Source organism: Pinus tabuliformis, chromosome 2_2 (genome assembly GCF_031772625.1).
Source record: "Pinus tabuliformis cultivar Carrire ecotype Pingquan chromosome 2_2, CPIR1, whole genome shotgun sequence".
In the NCBI taxonomy this organism is placed as follows: domain Eukaryota; kingdom Viridiplantae; phylum Streptophyta; class Pinopsida; order Pinales; family Pinaceae; genus Pinus; species Pinus tabuliformis.
In genome coordinates, this window is record NC_142300.1 from 880,363,914 (window position 1) to 880,382,844 (window position 18,931).

An 18,931-nucleotide genomic window follows, 5' to 3' on the forward strand; every position below is an offset into this window, starting at 1 on the left:
ATTTCAAATCCCCAACATGTGATATTTGATCCTGTAGAAGCCCTCCGAGTCTTATTTCCAATGCCATAGGTCTGACCCGATTTGGACACTTCAAGGCAAAGTTATGCCCAATCTCTCACAATGACCTAATTATGGACTAGTTCAGTAGAGCAAACTTGTACGACGTGCCACATGTCACTGTTTCCTCCTTTGGATCTAAAATTGATACACAAAAACTACAGTCCATGCACTATCCACCACTTTTTACATAATTCCAATCCTCTTCTCAGAGAGAGAGCTATGATGATTTTCCCGAGGTCACTTCTTTGAGATGAAATTCGGCAGCCTGCAAAAACCCTAACTTCCACAGATCATATCTCCAAAAAATATAGTGAACCAAGATCTTAAATTCGGTCATGACATTCATCAGAATTGCGAATCAAATGGGCTTTAATTTCAGAATCTAAGACTTTGCAAAAATGAAGTTATAGTGAAATTGCCACGATCACTACATTTGGAGGATATATGAGATTTATTTTTATAGAGTTGACAGGGGCTTCTATAGAGAATGTTGGAGGGATTTTAGGAGCTTAAAAAAATATTAATTAATGACTATTCAATTACCAAAACCAATTATGAGTTCCATGCCACAACCCCATAGGGTTTTAGCCCACTAACTGGGGTTACTAAATTCAAACATGAATATCTCTCAAACTGTGAAGAATTACTTGGTGTGCCATATATCAACGAAAACATCTCAACGAGTAAAATCTATCTAGAAGATCCTTGACTCAAAATATAGTAATTTGTCAAGTCAAAATTTCCTTTCCAGATTAGGGTAGCCTTTGGTGCTATTTGGGTTGACATAAATGACAACCTCAGATCATCTTTAGATCAACAAAATCTGGTAATAATAAATTGATCGATGAATTCAATAATGTTTTCAGAATTGGCTACCTTAAGTGGAATTACTTCCACCCATTTCGTGAAGTAATCAATTGCTGTAAAGAGGAGTGGGGAACGATCTCACCTATTATGTCCAGTCCCCATCGTTCAAATGGATGTGCAATGTTGACTGGTTGCAATGGTAGTGCGGGTTTCCTCTGTCTGCCAGTAGCTATTTGACAAACTTTCCATTTCCTTACATAACTATGTGCATCCTTGAATAAGGTTGGCCAATAGTAGCTAGCATGCAGGATTTGATGTGCAGTTGTATCCCCTCGAGAATGTCCGCCAACTGGTCCATCATGGAGTTGCTGTAAACCCTTTTCTGCCTCAGATTTTTCAAGACTTCTAAGAAAAACAGAATCATAATTTATTCTAAATAACACATTATTGATGATTTGGTATTGTCTAGATTTTAGCCTCAAAGCCCTTTTTCTTTGGTAACTTAGCTATGGAGGGGCATACCCATTTTTTAAATAAAATATGATATCAGCATATCTGGATTCAGTGTCATTAAGGCTTACCTCATATACTTGTATATCATCACCTGAATCTTGTAGTGATGATAAGTTGGATGCTCGTTCTAACATTCTGCAAAAACCTTGACCTTTTACAATTTTCGCTGGTCTGATTTCAATGTCATATTCTTGCAGTGTCATTACCCAAATCACCCTCTTCTCACCTACATCCCTTTGTATTAATAGATTTCTCACTGCTGAGAATGGTACTACTTGTTTCTGGGAAAATTAGTATTTCTAAGAAATGCTAACCCTCTAGGTTTGGTAGCTAACCTAGAAACAACAGTTAAAACAATTCACTATTTTTCCTATGAATGATAGATAAGAGAAAGATTATGAGGAGCCAAATTGTAACTTCCGCTTGATTCCTCGCTTGATCTCTCTCTCCTTTGGCTGATCTCATTACTCCTCCCCATACTTAACACGCTTGGAGAGTACCTGCGCAATTACAGAAACATAGACCCATCAAAGCATAATGATCCATAATTCATAAACATCACAGAATCGAAAGTATGATAAACATATAATTGCATTGAAATATTACACAATCATAGGAGAAAAATATTGAAAAGCTTTATTAATAGAAAGGAGGATTACAACCCATAAGTTCGATCCAGTGCCATCCTCCCAACTTCAAACCTTCTTCACCTCATGAGCAGCAAGAAATTTCGACATTACAACAATACTTTGCCTCAATACTAAAACCATCAGCACTTCCTTATCACTCAAAAATCTTCAGCCTCCAGATCTCTTGGATGAGGGATCCATTTATAGATGAGTGAAGGAGGTTGAGTCATTATGATGATGATGAATGCCTTTCTATTTTTAGGAATTGGTTCCATGAAAGAGGGGAATAAGTGGATGTTTCCTATTTCCTTTAGTCATTCTTGGGTGAACTCAGAGGGGCAGGTGGCATAGGAGAAGCTTTTAGAGGTTTCCCTGAGTAATCGATTCTTCAAACTCTCCTCAAATTTTGTCTAAGCTCGACCATCGCACCCTTAAGAGGGCCAAACTGTGATGCATAGCACTTGGACAATGTGGCACCTGCTATGCATAGCACCCTAATATAGGGCTTTCTGCAATGATCCCTTTTAGGCACTTTTTGGATGAATTTTGTGAGGAAACTTTTGGGGAATGAGGCATTCAGAGGACTAAGTTTCTTTAGGACATAAAACAACTATATTAGGGGTTGATGAACCCTAATATCATCGACATGTGAGTAGGGATTGATGTGCCCAAATATGTCTATAACAATTTCCCCCTAAAGCATGAGGTTGTAAATATCTATGTTGGGTGAAATGCTTTATCATGAAGATCAGAAGTTTCACAAAGGTGAATGGGTTCGATCCCCAGTGGATTCGCCAATTTGTTTCTAGGAAAAATAGTATTTCTAAGAAATGCTAACCCTCTAGGTTTGGTAGCTAACCTAGAAACAACAGTTAAGACAATTCACTATTTTTCCTATGAATGATAGATAAGAGAAAGATTATGAGGAGCCAACCTGTAACTTTCGCTTGATTCCTCACTTGATCTCTCTCTCCTTTGGCCGATCTCATTACTCATCCCCATACTTAACACGCTTGGAGAGTACCTGCGCAATTACAGAAACATAGACCCGTCAAAGCATAATGATCCATAATTCATAAACATTACAAAGTCGAAAGTATGATAAACATATAATTGCATTGAAAGATTACACAATCATAGGGGAAAAATCTTGAAAAGATTAATTAATAAAAAGGAGGATTACAACCCATAAATTCGATCTAGCGCCATCCTCCTAGCTTCAAACCTTCTTCACCTCATGAGCAGCAAGAAATTTCGACATTACAACCATACTTTGCCTCAATACTAAAACGATCAGCACTTCCTTATCACTTAGAAATCTTCAGCCTCCAGATCTCTTGGATGAGGGATCCATTTATAGATGAGTGAACGAGGTTGAGTCATTATGATGATGATGAATGCCTTTCTATTTTTAGGAATTGGTTCCATGAAAGAGGGGAATAGGTGGATGTTTCCTATTTCCTTTAGTCATTCTTGGGCAATCTCAGAGGGGCAGGTGGCACAGGAGAAGCTTCTAGAGGTTTCCATGAGTAACTGATTCTTCAAACTCTCCCAGAATTTTGTCTAAGCTTGACCACCGCACCCTGAAGAGGGCCAAACTGCGATGCATAGCACTTGGACAGTGTGGCACCTGCTATGCATAACACCCTAACACAGGGCTTTCTGCAACAATCCCTTTTAGGCACTTTCTGGATGAATTTTGTGATGAAACTTTTGGGGAATGAGGCATTCAGAGGACTAATTTTCTTTAGGGCATAAACAACTATATTAGGGGTTGATCAACCCTAATATAATCGACATGTGAGTTTGGATTAATGTGCCCAAATATGTCTATAACACTACTACCTTTGTGTGGGTTTTGAGGAGGAAGGGTCTGAAATGCTTTATGGATTTGAAAATAGCAAAGGCTTGTTTTTCAACATCTGAATAGTTCAATTCAGCCCCTTGTAAATTGGAGCTAAAGAAAGAAATTGGTGCTTCGGCTTTATCATCATTGACCTGTGTTAATATAGCTGCATATGATTTCTCGGAAGCAAAAGTATATAAAATGAAATGATTAGAAAAATTTGGAGTTGCTAAAGAGGGAGCATTTATGATTTCTTGTTTAATCAAATCAAAGGCTTCATGCTCTATGTGTCCCCATTTAAAAAGAGAATTCTTCTTAATCATGGATTGAAGAGGTAAAACAATTTGTGAAAAGTCAGGGACAAATATTTTGACAAAATTTATCTGACCTAGGAAAGATTGCATAGACTTTTTGTTATGAGGTAAAGGAATTTCAGAAATTTCTCTTATTCTATCAGGGTCAATGTGAATCCCTTCTTTGGATACAATGAATCCAAGGAGTTTTCCTTCACTTAACACAAAGAAAGATTTCTTGGGATTAAGAGAAATTCTATACCTCTGACAATGCTCAAAGATTTGTTTTAAATCTCTCAAATGATTACTGTGCTTTTTGGAGTATACAGTTATATCATCTAAATATATTACCATTGATTTGTTTACCAAACCTTTGAAAGCTATGTCCATGGCTCTTTGAAACGTTGCACCAACATTGATTAATCCAAAAGGAATTTTTTGATAGGCGTACGTACCCCATTTGGTTCTAAATGTATTCTTTAGTCGGTCATCTGGATGTACTAGAATCTTATTATAACTTGAAAATCCATCCAGTAAAGACATTAGTTCTGAGTCTGCAACTGATTTCAATATATGTTCCATAGGAGGCAACGGTAAGTTTTCCTTTTGACAAGCTTTGTTGAGATTGCGGAAGTCTATACATATTCGAATATCACCATTCCTTTTCCTGACTGGGACAATGTTATGAAACCAGCTCACAAAAAGATAGAAAAGAGAGATCCACGCCTTAGAATTCAGCCTCTTCGAGGGGGCAACCTCCTTTACATTACATAAATGAACAATTCTTGGATGATACAAATGAAAAACCTCCTTTCTATATATAGGAGTCTAAGGGTCACAATATAATCAAGCCGACCTAACAATAATATTATAGGGCACAAAAATAACAATAGAGGGATTCTATGTGGCACAATAGTAACAATATGGACACTACATGGGCACAACAATATAAATAAGGGGTATAACTACAATAGTAATGGGGTAATCACTAGTATTATAGGGACCCAACATGCCCCTCTCCTTCAAAAAAGTGTTGTCCTCAACGCTTGAGTAGTTCTGGATACTTCTGCATAAAATTCTCATCCTCCCATGTGGAATCTTCAGCGGATAAGTTCTTCCACTTGATAAGATACTCTGAAATTGATCGATTTCGTAGCTGTCGAGTTCTTGTTTCTGTGACTGCTTCCGGTTCCAATATAATTTTTCCTTCCTCGTCAAGTTCTGGCAATATTGTTTGAACTGGGAGCTTGTCGCCTATAACCTTCTTTAAACATGAAACATGGAAAACTGGGTGCAATCGAGAAGCTGCAGGAAGCTCCAATTTGTATGCCATAGTACCAATCTTTTGCAACACCTTGTACGGACCATAATACTTTGGTGATAATTTATTATCCTTCTTAGCTTGCTTGAGGGACATTTGCTTATATGGTTGTAGCCGTAGGAATACCCAATCACCTACATCAAAACTTCTTTCACTGCGATGTTGATCTGCCTGTTGTTTCATTCTATTTTGTGCCAACACGAGGTTATCCTTTAAGAGTTGGAGGACTTGTTGTTGATGTTCGATGTGATGTTCCACTGCCTGAACCTTAGAATTTTCTCTTAAATATGATGTGATGGATGGTGGTTGATACCCATAAAGTGCCATAAATGGGGTCATTTTTGTTGCTGTATGGAAGGAAGTGTTATACCACCATTCAGCCAGAGGCAACCATTTGACCCATTGTGTCTGTTTATCAGATACAAAGCAACGAAGATATCCTTCCAAACATTTGTTTACTATCTCAGTTTGCCCATCAGATTGAGGATGATAAGATGAGCTATGAGCTAACTGAGTACCAAGACAAGAAAATAATTCTGTCCAAAAATTTCCAGTGAAAATGGGATCTCTGTCACTTACAATAATCTTTGGGTTTCCATGTAGCTTTTGAACTGTTTCCATAAATGCAGTAGAAACTGTACTGGCTTTAAATGGATGTGATAATGCACAAAAGTGTGCATACTTGGTAAGTCTGTCAACTACCACCATGATGACACTCTTTCCCTCAGACTTGGGTAAACCTGTGATAAAATCCATTGAAACCTCCTCCCAACGTTGGCTTGGAATGGATAAAGGTTGTAATAGACCCGGTGTCTTAATTGTTTCAACTTTATTTTGTTGGCAAACCAAACATTCCGCCACAAACTTTTGAATATCTGATTTAAGGCCATCCCAAAAAAATTCCTTCTTAACCCTGTGGTAAGTTTTTAAAAATCCTGAGTGCCCTCCTAAGGGAGAAGTGTGCAATTCCATAAGAATCTTTTGTTTTAGCTGGGAATTCTTACAGAGGTATAAGCGATCTTTGTACCATAACGAATCATTTTTCCAGCTAAATGTATCAGAAGTACTGGAATCTTGTTGTAGCTTTCGAATAAGTGCCCACACTTCTTCGTCATTCTTCCATTCCTCCCTTGCTTCGTTTATCCAATCTGGTTGGATAATAGAAATGGCACACAACAATGCTTCCACATCCTCATCCTTTCTTGAGAGTGCATCTGCCACCACATTTTGCTTCCCTTTTTTGTAGATGATTTCAAAGTCATAACCCAACATCTTTGTGACCCACTTTTGTTGCTCTTCAGAGGATAATCTTTGTTCTAAAAAGTATTTAAGGCTATCATGATCCGTTTTTACCTTGAAGTGTCTTCCCATTAGGTAGGGTCGCCATTTCTTAAGTGCATGGAGTATTGCCAACATTTCCTTCTCATAAATAGCTTTGCTTAAAAACTTTCCCTTGATTGGACGACTTTCAAAAGCAATGGGTCTTTCATCTTGCATTAGAACAGCACCAATTCCATTTCCTGAAGCATCACATTCCACAATAAAGGTTTTTGTGAAGTCCGGTGTAGCTAAGACCGGTGCTTGGCACATTGCCTCTTTAAGATGTTCAAAGGCCTTTGTTGCTTCCGAAGTCCATGAAAATGAATCTTTCTTCAATAATGTTGTTAGAGGTGCTGCTATTCTCCCATAATTCTTAACAAACTTGCGATAATACCCTGTCAACCCAAGAAATCCTCGCAGATGCTTTATGGATGTGGGGATTTTCCATTCCTTAATGGCTTTAATTTTGCTAGGGTCTACCTTAACTCCTTCATGAGATACAATATGACCCAAATATTCCACCTCCTGGACTCCAAAGAAACATTTGGATCTTTTTGCATATAATTGTTTCTCCTCCAATAGTTGTAGCACCCTGTCAACATGTTCAACATGATCCTTCCAAGACTTGCTGTAGATTAGTATATCATCAAAAAATACTAACACAAATTTTCTAAGGAATGGTTTGAAAATTGAATTCATCAAACCTTGAAATGTTGAAGGTGCATTGGTAAGGCCAAAAGGCATGACCAAAAATTCATAATGACCCTCATGAGTTCTAAATGTTGTTTTCGGAATGTCTTCAATCTTCATTCTGATTTGATGATATCCCGAACGAAGATCCAACTTGGTGAAGTAAATTGATCCATGCAATTCATCCAGTAATTCATCAATGACAGGAATGGGGAACTTATCTTTAATAGTGAGCTTGTTGAGCTCCCTATAATCTGGACACATGCGCCATGATCCATCCTTCTTGTGCACCAATACTACTGGAGCTGAGAAAGAACTTTGACTCGGTTGAATTATACCAGCCTCTAGCATTTCTGCAACCATACGTTCAATTTCACTTTTTTGGACATAGGGATATCTGTACGGCCTGATGTTTGGAGGAACACTTCCTGGAATCAGATGAATAGCATGATCATGATCACGCATAGGTGGGAGACCTTTGGGAGTCTCAAATACCTTGGAATGATTGTCCAGGACTTTTTGGAGATCTGGAGAAATAGATGATTCCAATGTGGAAACATCTAGCGAACATAATTGTGCAATTACACCTCTTTGCTCCTTTTTTAGAAGCTTTGTCATACCATTAGAGCTGATTATCTTTCCTGGTTTCCCTGCAATACCCCTTAATTCAACTTCCTTTCCTTCCACAGAAAATTTCATGAAAAGTTCTTGAAAATTAAAAGCTATTGTACCCAAGGATTGTAGCCATTGGACTCCTAGTACAACATCAGCACCTCCCATTGGAATGGAAAGCATTGGGCTAGTCAATACATATTCTCCCATGGATAGCTTGATATTATGGCACTTTCCAGAACAATTTATTGTTCCTCCATTTGCAATCATCACTTGACACTCTGGTGCTGGATATAGGAAGCAATTCAATTCTTTTGCTACCCTACAATGAATAAAATTGTGGGTGCTTCCTGAATCAATCAACACTATTACCTTTTTCTTCTTGATTTGTCCTTCTATCTTGATGGTTTGAGGAGTGGTAATTCCCGCCAATGCATTACAAGATATGGTCGGATTTATTTGTTCTTCATCTAGGCTTTGTTCCTGGAATATATCCTCTTCTTTTGACCTTTCTTGCTCCTTTTCTTCTTCCTCTTCACAATCTATGTAGAATAATTTCTTCTCAGCACACTTATGACCTTTTGTGTATTTGCTATCACAATTGTAACAAAGCCCTTTTGCTCTTTTTTCTTCCAATTGTTGTGGTGTCAACCTTGTAGGTTGTGGAAGACTATGGGCAACAACACTTCCGTCTTTATAGTTGTGAATGGTATGCTTCCTAGTTGCCATAATTTTGCTTTCCATTTTTCTTGCTAACCTGAATGCCTTCTCTAATGAATCAGGTTCCCAAAGGCGCACATCATGTTGGATATTATCCTTTAAAGACCCTATGAACACATCAATCCTATGCTCCTCTGGAATATCTTTTACCCTTATGTTCAATTTTTGGAACTCCTCAATGTGCTCCATTATTGAACCCTTTTGTTTGAGACTTATCAATTGGCTAAAAAAAGTGTTGCTTTTTGTATCCTCATAATGTGCTATCAATTCTTCCGTAAAAATTGCCCAAGTGATAAATTGTTTACGAGAACAAAGCCATTGATACCATACAAACTGATTTGGTTCCAAATATAAAGTTGCCATACGTACCTTTTGTGTGTTTTGCACATTATTGAGATCGAAGAATTGCTCCATCTGTAATATCCATGTGGCGGGATCCTTGCCATCAAACTTCCTCATATCGATTTTTGGAACATGGTGAGTCTTCGATCCAACATTAGAGTCTATGGAATCATGATTAACATTTCTTTTGTTCTCATCATGAGTTTCCTTTACTACCTTTTCACCATTAGTGACCCTTTCTTGTAGCAACTTCTTCAATTCTTCCATGTTTGTATTCAAATCTATCTTCAAATTTGCCATCGAATCCTCCATCTTAGCTTCCATGCCCTTTATCTTAGATTCCACGCCATTTACCTTAGATTCCACGCCACTTATCTTAGCTTCTGTTAGCTTTTGTGAGCGTGACATTTGTTGCACTTGTTCTTGTAATTTTGATATATCATGTAGCATTTCTTCCTCTTCTTCATGAGTCATGCTAGAGCTTTCAGGTTCCTTACTAGGTGTTTGCATTTTCTTTCCTCGGGGCATCAGTTACCGATAATAATGCTTTACTATGCCCTTTGAATTCCGTTAAACCAAGCTTACACAAAAATTAAAAAAAAAACTACACACCTTTTTTCACTTTATAGAAGCCTGATATTGAATCTGATGTATCTCTGTAATTTTGGATCATCCAATTCTGAAATTGCTACCTGTAGTAGCCTTCTACGTCCTCTTTCCAATGCCACAAGTCTGAGCCAAATTGGATTCTCCAAGGAAGAGTTATGTGAAATCTCCCACAGTGACTTGCTTTTAGACTGGTTCAGTAGAGCGAACTTGTACGACGTGCCACGAGTCACTGTTTCGACCTTTGGATCTGAAAAACACCCACAAGAAACTACAGTCCGTCCTCTTTCTGTACCTTCTTACGAAATTTCAATCCGATCCTCAGAGAGAAAGTTATGACGATTTTCCCCAGGTCACCTTTTTTGAATGTAATTCAGGAGTCTGCAAAAAGACCAACTTCCTCAGATCATATCTCCGAAAATATCACGCTAAAAGCTCTGAAATTCGGACCCAAGGTTCAGCGAGATTTCTTCTCAAATGGGTTTTTTTTTGCGACTTCTGAAACGTCACAGAAAAAAAGTTATAGCGAAAATGCCACGATGACCTGTTTGGAGCAGCGAAACCCTAGAATCCAAAGCTCTGATACCAAATGTTATGAAACCAGCTCACAAAAAGATAGAAAAGAGAGATCCACGCCTTAGAATTCAGCCTCTTCGAGGGGGAAACCTCCTTTACATTACATAAATGAACAATTCTTGGATGATACAAATGAAAAACCTCCTTTCTATATATAGGAGTCTAAGGGTCCCAATACAATCAAAGCCTACATAACAATAATATTGTAGGGCACAACAATAACAATAGTGGGATTCTATGTGGCACAATAGTAACAATATGGACACTACATGGGTACATCAATATAAATAAGGGGTATAACTACAATAGTAATGGGGTAATCACTAGTATTATAGGGACCCAACAGACAAGGTTGGAGACCCACCTTGAATTTTTGACCAGAAAAATAATCTTGGCTTTCAGCAGTTTATTCAATTTAGATTTAATCTGATTTTCTAAATTGGGATGAATCTTTCTCAATTTCTACTGCACAGGTTTTTCATCAGATTTCATGGGGATGGTATGTTAAATTATAGAAGTGTCATATGTTTTAAGATATTCATAGTTCCAAGCAAAGACATTCTTATATTTCTTCAACAAATGTATGAAGGCTGATTTTTCATCTCATTTAAGACCAAGACCTAGATTGATATTTTTAGGTTTAAGGTTAGTTCCAAGATTAACTAATTCAAACCTCAAAGTTGAACTCTGAAGTTTTGAGTTGGTCGGTCTTTTGAATCTGTCCTTAAGGTCATATAAATCTTCCAGCTTAACAACAGACTTAGGTATAGCATTCATTCTTACTTCTTGCTTAAGTTGGTTGTCATATTGATCTTCATAAATTATATGGTTATCATAAGAACCTTTTGATGTCAAAATTCTTATGATATTTGGATCGTTATTAAAGACTCACCAATTGGTGACATTGTCAAGAATAGAAGACCTAAAAATCAATTCAATAGAAAAGCGATCGGGACTGTAATCTCCTGGTAGAATGAGATTGGAGGCCACATTAGCCAAAATATCAGCACTTGCGTTTTGGAGTCTTGGGATAGGGGAAATATTAAACGCTGTAAAGTGAGAAGTAATGTCTTGCAATAACGATTGATAATGTTTCAAATGTCTAGAAAAATAGTGTATAGTATTTCTTACTTGTTTTATCAAAATTTTTGAATCTCCAAACACTTGAAGGTGTTTGATATTAAGGCCGATGGCTTTATAAAAGCATTGAACTAATGCTTCATATTCAACAGTGTTGTTTGTGCAATAAAATTCGAGCATGCATGCTAACATAGTTTTTTCCCCTTCTGGGCTAACTAATATGCATCCTACTCCTACTCCATCATTGGATTTAGATCTGTCAAAAAATAATTTCCAAAATAAAGAGCTAACTACAGGTTTATCTACAAAATTTATACACTTAGAAGTATCTGTTTGAGAAAAAATTTCAACTTGCGATACAATAGAATTTTCCAAGAAAGGTGAAGTATTTGCATTGAAATTTCCTAGAAATGATTCGACTGAGTAGTTTCCAATGATATTGTTGCTATACGTGACTGGTTTGTTCTCTCCTTCTAATTTTGTAACAATATACTTTTGATGTTTTTTGCAATCAACCCTTATTTGATTTAGCTTGCCATTATAGGGAAGCCACATGTGAGACTAGTCAGTCGCAAAATAACCTTGGAGCTTCTCTGAACAGTCTCTACTAAGGATTAAGCCATAGAACTCAGGAATATTAGCTACAATAATGTCAATTACTTTACACACTTTAGGGTTCGATGAAAGTCTAATGGTAACTTGATTAAGTTCCCCTATAATTTCGACTTGGGATCAGTCTAACTGCACAATGCGCATAGTGGATTTTTGAGGCTGAACATTCAATTTCACACAAACTGTTCCCGGTAAAATATTAGATGAAGCTCCATAGTCAACTAAACAGTTGTGTAGATTTTTGTTGAAAATTTCAAAATTCAACAAAAATGGAGGAGTATGGAATTTATATCTTCCTCTGATTAGAGAAATATCGGTAGGATCGATTTTGTCTAGTGAAGTACTAGGGGGGCTTCCCATTTCTTGGGCAACTTATAAGACTACAATAGTAGGAAGAGGCAAAGTAGGGATTGCTTTGAGTTCTTTGAGCAGCAGCTTCTATTGATGTTTCAACTTGCTAAGCTCATGAAAGTTAATGTTTTCCCTAGTCTTTTTTATATCATCCACAATGTTGTATTCCATTTCATCGGATACTATGAGGGTCTTAGCTAGAGGTGAATAATTTGATTGAAGAGGAGCAGTTTGGGTAGATTTGGATTGAGTCTTCTTACCTATTGTTTTGTCCTTGGGAGCCGGAGTCGATACCTTCTGCTTTGGATTTGTTTGAGGTGAATCTACAAGGTTTCTACTCCAAGTCACAACAGGTAGTGCTTCTTATGTATCTTCATTTGGAAGTATAAATTCCCACATTCCTTGTAATTTGACCACTTCTTCATCATTCGTTTGTTCTTCAGTTGTTGATACTTCATCATCCTCCATATCCGATTTAGCATTTGATATAGTGCTTGGAGGCTTAGGATCAATGGAGGGATTCCTTTTATATGTTTTGAAATATTTCTTTGAGGAAGTCTTTGCTACTTGTTTCTCCATATCAACCATTTCATCAGACATGGTTTTGAGGAATTTTTGTAAACCTTCAAGATCAAAAGGATCTTTAGGTGTTTTTTTTCTTAGATTCATCCCTAAAAGTCACTTTCTTGGACTTCATCGCTGGGCTTGGATGCCACTGGTATTTTATTCAATAACTTGTTGAAACAAGAATTGAAGTCTTTGATCAATTCTTTAGGTTCACCTTTCAAATTGGAGAGATAATTAAGAAGGGTAGTCGTGGATCTGTCATCTCCAAATTTGGTTATGAACTCCTCTTGAAAGGCATCCCAACTATTAATAGAACCTAATGGTAATGAAAAGTACCATGATCCTGCTGATCCTTATATGGTATAATGGAATAATCTTACAACTTCATCTTCTTCTACTACTTCATTTAGGTTAATGAACAACATAAAATTGCTTATGTGTTCCTCAGCTAGTAGGCCACTATCATGATTGAACTTTGGTAGCCACCTTTCAAAATGGGCTGGCAATCAGTGTAAAGGCCCTACCATCTGTACGGCTCCTAGATTTTTCCATGGCCTTGGAGGGTTTTGAGCCATCGTTGGTATCTACGTAGAGGAAGATGTTCCAGTGGTTGAAGGTGATTGGGTAGAAGAGGCTTGTGCTCTAGTACCTGTGTAAATCGTGATCTAGAGTTGTGAGGTGGGTGATTGACCTTGTGATGAGATGAATGAAATGAATGAGGATGATTTAGGTGATGATGAGAGAACCTCACTATGGGATTCAGATGGTGTCTTCTTAGCCCTCTTACGGCTTGGTAGAGGGAGTTCGAATGGAGGGATACCAAACTTTTCACTCTGTGCTCTAGTCCATCTTTGAGATGAGGGAAACTGAGAAGTAACGCTATCTTGGGATAACTCAGATTCTTCTTGAGATATGGAAATCCCCTATAACTTATGAATCAGAGATTGGACTTCAGGGGTTTCTATAGAATAAGAATGATTTGGCTTCTATAGAATTTCAATAGTGGGTTCTAAGGGTGTCTTTACAACTTCTCGCTTAGGATTCGGAGATTTGGAATGCAATCGAGAAGTTGGAGGTGAAGGTGAGGTAGTTTTACTCTTAGAATGGCCTGTTGGTTTGAATTTACTTGCCATTCATAGTTAGGCCCTCCTTCTAGCACCAAAATGTTGAAGCCTCAAAAATCATTGCTATAACATGGGGGAAAACCACTCGGTCCAGACCTTGGTTGGTAACTCCTTTTCCATTTGGTGTCGTGGCTCTAACTGGGGATAATGGGACCAGTTTCCCAAAAAGAGATTTTGATAGTGTTGATGGGGTGATATATGATGTAATGGGGGAATTATTAAGCTAAGTGTAATCTAATCTAAACTATTTGAACACATGCATATATCCTAGTTTAAACACTAGTAAACTATAACTATGCCTAGGAATAAAGTAAAGTATGCGATCTACAATAATGTCCTATAGCAATTGGTAATAAAGATCATTCAATTGCAATAAGAAGTGAAATCATTTAACAATAATCATTTTGGATAAATAGTTAGCCAAAACGATTGTGAAAGATATATCACATATAGAATCATTCATATATTCAGCAGAAAATTAAATCCAACACCATACAAAAGTGCAATAATGCTAACCGAAATTCAAACTTTCATACATAAAACAATTGAAGAAAAGTTATTGCCTGATACATAAATAAAACATAATCACAAGATAAAAGTACCATATATGACAAGTTATGCTCACGTGTTTCGACAATATTGACCTAATTCGAATCAATCCAACATCATCTAAGAGTGAAAAAGTGAAATTTCAGTAGAACATGCTAGATATTCAAAAGAAAATAGATCACGTTCCATTCATTCCACTAGAACCTCCTCAAAGGTACAAAAGTGCATGTTTTGAAGAATTTTTCTAATAAAATTTTGGACCCCTCTCTAAATGCATGAGAGGGGTTTAAATACTAAAACTATAGGTCCTAAAATAGATTATTACAAAAATAGCTGAGGAGGTTTAAACGACCTTCCTTAGATTATGCTAAATAAAACTAAAATAAAAATAAAACAAAGTGACTAACTCCTTTGCATTTGATCCTTAAGATTGCAGATATCTATCATTGGTTTGAGTTGTCAGTTGGTTGATTGCAGATTTCAACTCTCCAGTAAATATAGCGCTCGTCAGTGCTGGCACCATTTTTTGTGCAGAGGTAGTTAGGCATCGTAAGGTCATCCACTGGCTATATGGTTTCACTAAGAATTTCCAGTATGCTTCCCAATTCATATTGCTCGTTTGTCTGATCACCTCCTCCCTTTCCTTTGCTGCTTGTCTCCATTGTTGCTCTAGTTAATTGGCATTTTGAAGAAATCCTAGTATATATTCTGCAACCAGGTTGGTGCCGTGTAGATTTTCGTTAATGGCTTCAATGATGATGTTTATTGTTGTTGCTATGACCATTGTTGCCCTTTCTTCTTTCTTGAGCCGAGAATCCTAGTCTACAAATATAATATCTTTATGTGATTCCTCCAGTTTTGGCAAGTCAACCTTTCTCCCATATTTTGATTCTTGCCAGGTGATAAAGTCAGAAATCCTTTTATGAACTTCATCATACTCAAGTCTCATGTCGATGACTTGGCATGTTAGCTTATCACTGATCTCGCAATAAGGATTTATCTATGAGATTTTCTAGCACAGAACTTACTTTTGTTGCATTAGTTGGGAATTAAGGTTGAGTGCTTCTTTTACGAACTGACCCATTTGCAGACTGTCTTTATAATTCTCTGTCATAGCTTGAATCTGTGCATCCTTTTCTACTAGGCTAGCTTGATGTTGTATTTGCCTCTGTTCAAACTCCTACTGTAGTTTTTCTATTTGTAACTCTTCTTGTTGGTTAGATTCTTCTTGCTCTAATTGTTGTTCCAACAGCAGGATCTTTTGCTCCTTTTCTCTTAGCAACATTTGGACCTCTGTTGCTTTATCAATAGTTTCCGTAGCATAGGCTCCCGCAAATTGCGACAATCTCACAAGGTTCTCAGATGGGTCCATGGGTGAATCTTTCCAGAAAATGTCCATTGGTTCGTTGTCGGGAGTGGTAATAGCTGTAACATCTAACTTTCTTTTCTTCCTCTGCCTTTTGATGACAGCTTTATGGGTAGGGCTATAAGACCCATCTAGTGGAGGAATTTCCTCCATTCTCAAAATAATTTCGGAAGTGAGGGTGGCAGGAATGGGAGTTCTACATCATAAGTGCCTACAGTTTTCTCCACTGTAATTTCTTGAGTTGATTTGTGTTGTCGGGTCTGTATCTTAGATGTTTGTTCCTCTGTATGGAGCTTCTTATTAAAATGCTCCCATTCTTTTTCTAAATAAAAAACTGGGGGTTTTGCCACCTGAGTGGAAGTAGATGGAAGTTCAGCTTGTTTCTTTGCCGATGTTTGATCAGCTGCTTTTTCTGTGGTTCTGGTTGTGTCCCTTTCAGACTCTTTGTTTTTATTGCCCCTATTTTGAGACTAGTTGTGAGTGCTCTAACTCACGAGTAGATTTTTCCTGGGACTTTGCTTCGAAATTTTCTTTGGAATTTTCTTTAGAGCTTTCGTCTAAGCTTACACTGGGAGTTGGCTCCCTTATTGGTTCAATCTATAGTAGATCCAATGGGACGTGTAATAATCTCCTTTCCTAATATTCACGGAAGGCTTAAAGATCATCTGGGGCAAAAAGTAGTGATCCCATATGTGTCACTTCTGAAAACGTCTCCTTTTGTAGGAAGAGGTCATTGAAGGCATCTTCCTCATGGGTAAATGGTTTCACTTTCACCATAGTAGTGAAGTATTTGGTGGTGCCATTTGGGTCATACTATCTTCCTGGGAATGTAGTCAATTTCAAATATTTCATAATCTATGCTTCCTTGCATCCATGTCCAAAATCGTGTAGTGAAAATGCACCACATTGCAATGGAAATGTAGGCCAAATGTCCTTTTTCCGTTCCTTCAATCCTTTGCTCAACCTATCTTCCCTATTGTTTAGTAGGCTCTCTCCCTGGCCATTAACTTATCAGGGACATAGTATGGGAGGACATGTGGTGAAGAAATGCTCCCGAATACTCTGATATATGTAAATGTCTCCTACCCAAACCATCTGGCTACAAGTAGGATATCTACTTCAGCTTCTCTAGAAAATATAGGGGCATTCTTGTTGTAGACTTGTTTATGAATAGGCAACATAACTCCTTGAAATTTTTTGTAAAAATGGGGGTGAAACTGAGATTCCCACATACTTTTATGATATATATGGATAGGAAGCAGGTCTTGGACAGTCCACTTCCATCCCATGATAGGAAATTTGGAACCAAAACAGATAGCATCCATTATATAGGCACTCATGAAAAATGGAGGGTAAACCCTAGAAGAGATACTCCTCTTTCTCCTATACTCCATTATGGCTCTTGCAAAATTATCAGACAAAATTTGGGCCCAATTCATTATTGTTGCATTTACGGCTGCATCTATTAATTGAAGCCATTCTGGGGAAAATTTAGTACTATTAGTCTTGCCTAACATTCTACATAGCATGGTTGTTGCTAAACTATGAGGGGGGGAGACAGATGTTGTAGAATACATACCCGTATTATCCTTTTTGATCTTTCCTTCGTTTTTAGTCTAGGTTCATGTGACCTCTTCTGGGTCTTAATTCTCCTTAGAAAATTCCTCGAGGAACTGTTTATTGTAGAGATTATGTCACTTTGGTAGATTGTACATAAGCTGCAGAGTGTGCAGTGAAAAGGATCCCATAACCTCCTACCTGATATTATTGAATTCTCTGTCTGAGATGTCCACGTGATCGATTATCCACTTAACCATATCCGTATATGGAATTATCTTCGGCCTTGTAGCTATGTGGTGTAGAAATGAGCCTGTTGTCTTGAAGAAGGAGGCGTCGAAGGAAATATGACCATCCTTTATGGCCTTTGTTACCAGAGGTCTTGGTTTCTCTTCTTCTAATAAATCATACATGGCTTCCCATGTTGAGGTTCCTACATCTTTGCTGCATGGAGTGTCAGAGAACAGAGGGATCATTTCTGATTTTTCAAGACGTGGCTACCTTTCCCCTCTTTTCCATTGCTCCTAACAACTCTTGTTGTGGATTGTTCCTGAAAATGTAGCGAAGAAAAATCTATCAGATAGGCATAAGTAAAAATGAACATAAGAATGAATGTTATAGATGATTTTGAAAAGGTGACAAGAAAGGAGTTTTTATTAAATGCAAGTGAGAATATATCGTATCACATCGAACAACTTTTCAAATGTAAATGCCATTAACTCGTACTAAATGCCCACTAATGGTTCCTTATCCCTAGCATTTTTGCTAATTAATATTTTGCATCATAAATCAGGAAAGAAAATTATTAGGGTGGCGAGTTTTTTATCTGTGATAATGTCGATTTTCCAATTTGCGATGTAATATCACAGATCGCATTATTGCATTTCGTGTGTGTGCTTTCTTTCCCATTCCTTTGGTTTCTGCGAAATGCGATATGCGGGGAATTCTTTATTAGTTTTCAAAGCATATCTTATTTGATAGGTTTTTCTTTATAAAGCCTTTCTTTGTTGTGCAATGGACTTGAGTGTTTTTATAACATAGTTGGCAATCAGGTCTGGGGTCCCATCGCATTTTGCAATATCATAGGGTTGATAAGTTTTTGGATCTTTCTTAAGGGTTTCCAATGCAATGCGATAAGGGTGAACGTGTCATCGCAATATCGCATATCGCATGGTTAAAGATACTTTATGAGGGTGTGTTCTTTACAAGTGACGATATGCGATGCGGGCCTTACTTTAATTAGAAATGTTTTAGGACTTAGTTCAAATGAAAAGTCTAATATTTTCAAGGTTAAGCGCGATAATCCCTTTTGATCACTTTTTTCACGAGCTTTGGTCATTAACAAGGGTTTTGACACGCTTGATCATGCGATATGTAAAAAGGCAATCAT